Here is a 2,588-nt window from a genome sequence, read left to right on the forward strand (position 1 = left end):
GGCTATTTTGGCTATGGCATATTTTGAGAAGTATAAGCTAGTAGATGAAGATTTTCCTGAAGATTCTTTTTCACAGAAGGAAAAGGTCTGATCAGATTTCTTTCCGAACCAAGAAATTTTAGTTAAGGAAAATAATATACATCTAAAACACTTCGGTTTGCTTGGGGATGAGCTACTGAAATGTCTGTCTTGGAAATGAGGAGCCTTACTGTACATGTATTGTCACTCCCTGACCAAAAGGAGAGAGTGGCTCTCAAGAAAATCTAGTTTGCTTAAAAAGTACCTTGTTGATAGAATCAGTTACTTGCTACAGATGCTGAATTATCAGAGCCCTATCCAGTTAAATGAAAGAGTTTCCTTTCAAGACCTAGAAGCAGCTAAATTATTGAGCAAAGGAATATGTAATGACATTCATTTACTGACTATGATGTATAGTGGAGAAATGTGTTACTGGGGATTGAAACATTGTGGGCAAATCGACATCCAGAAAATCATACATGAATACTGTTACTTTTGGAGCAAGCTGTACTACACACAAAAAACACTTTGAACTTCTGAGAAGCAGGGGAAAAATATTTGAAAAAGTGTATATCTGTGTGTGAAAGACCCCTGGAAGAGCGAGAATAAAATATAACAAATGCAAAACAAATTTCAAAATTCTTTCTTCATTGCTATAACCACTTGTTGTTGTTGTTAAATGCCATCGAGTTGATTCTGATTCATAGCGACCCTGTATAGGGTTTCCAAGAAGCAGCTGGTGAGCTTGAACCACCAACCTTGCAGTTCAAACAACTTTGCAGTCTGATGAATTAGCCCACAGCGCCACACCAGGACTCTGCCATAACCAGTAATTCCATCTAATTAATTTCACACAGATAAAAAAGACTCTTGTTGACCAGGTGCAGGGTCATGAAATGGAAAAATTCCAGAAAAAGAAGACATGTGGACTAACATATAAACATATCCAGTATGGTTATCCTGTTTTAAAATTCAGTCTTCCATTATATATTCTTGATCCTATGACATAATGATTCTAGAACTTCTAAAATGCTGTGTGTGTTATTCTAAGTCAGCTTGAACTACAGATACCCTGCAACTAATAATGAGGAACTTCACTTAATTTTTCAAAGATTATTATACTAGTTTAGATTATTTTTAAAATCTCCTAATATTGAAGTTTGGAATTAAAATCAAAAGACTAAAATCAAATCACATGATTTATTTGAATATATACTATTGTATGTTGTTGTTGTTAAGTGCCTTCAAATTGGTTCCAATCCATAGCAACCCTGTATAGGGTTTCTGAGGAGTGACTAGTGAGCTTGAACCGCCAACCTTGCAGTTCAAATGGCTTTGCAGTCTGGCACATTAACCCACAGTGTCACACCAGGTCTCCATACTATTGTATAGAAGTAGGCAAAAAGAAAAATTGTGGTGAATATTCAGATTCCATTTTCAAAATATGGTAAATAATTAGAGACTACTCAAAGGAATTATTGTGTTTAACTATACTGCCATGAATGGCAATTAAACTTTTTACTGTAGAATATTTTATAAAAAAAATTTAAGGGTTTTTCTATTTTTTAAAAAAGAAAATGCATGGCTTATGCAGTGACTATTGAAGATTAAAAACCAAGTTAGATTGTTAAAAAATAAAAGATATGTAACATCATAAGCCATAAAAGTAATGCTAATAAAACCACATCTAGTGAGGAGGCGGAGAGATGGTGGACTAGGCAGAAGGACTGTACAGACACTCAACAACAAATAAACAGGAAACCAAAGGAAGCAGATGCAAATGATAGTCCTGGAACACTGAGCTTCTGATGAAGAAAAAATAAACAAACCAGCAAATAACAGCAACAAAAGAAAATAGTAATGATGAAAGAAGAAATTTTTCTAAAAATTGACAACAGCTTTCTTTTCACCAATCAGTGATAGGCTTCTGTGCAACTTTCTGACCTCTTGCCTTCACAGCCACCTGAGAAACTTCAAGATGGTCCCTCTGCACCTGCCCAGCCTGCACAAATAACCAGTCTTTCTTTTCTTCTGTTCCCTTTTCTCTACCCCACACATCTGTTCAGTGACTTCTCCTAGTGAAAGCTAGCCCTGGGCTGACCAGGGCCAAGTCCAGATTTGGAGCAAGGTCTGCCCAGGTGGGGTTGTTGTCGATAGCTCTTCTCCCACTTCATTGGGGTTAACAACCTCTGCATTTACCTCCATGTTACTTTGATTTCCTGGAAAGTGAGAGCTTCCCTGGGGGTGTACACTGGTGGTTGCCAGGACAGTGAAGGGATCAAGGAAAATAAATCACATCTTTGTCTCTATGAACCACAGGTAGTTTTCTGCAATGCAAATATGTTTTCTTGTCTCTAGAGCTACTCACAAATGCTCAAGATGGCTGCGGTAGGTCGGTCAGCCACCACAGCAGCTCAGCAGTCACCTCCTCTCTTTCTGTGTCTGCTCAGCTTTCTTTCCTAGTAAACACTCAATCCACTTCTCTATCCATTCATCTGAAGCTTAGAGTTCTAGGACTATTCTCTGCATCTGTCTCATCTGATTTTCGGTATCCTTGCTGCAGAAGGTCC

General features: G+C 37.7%; 1 pseudogene; it reads left to right on the top strand.

Moving 5' to 3' along the window:
* The first annotated feature begins 7 nt into the window (after positions 1-7).
* Positions 8-2,588, top strand: part of LOC102841255 — an 11,484-nt pseudogene continuing 8,903 nt past the window's right edge.

This window comes from Chrysochloris asiatica, unplaced genomic scaffold (genome assembly GCF_000296735.1).
Source record: "Chrysochloris asiatica unplaced genomic scaffold, ChrAsi1.0 scaffold00142, whole genome shotgun sequence".
Taxonomy (NCBI): Eukaryota; Metazoa; Chordata; class Mammalia; order Afrosoricida; family Chrysochloridae; genus Chrysochloris; species Chrysochloris asiatica.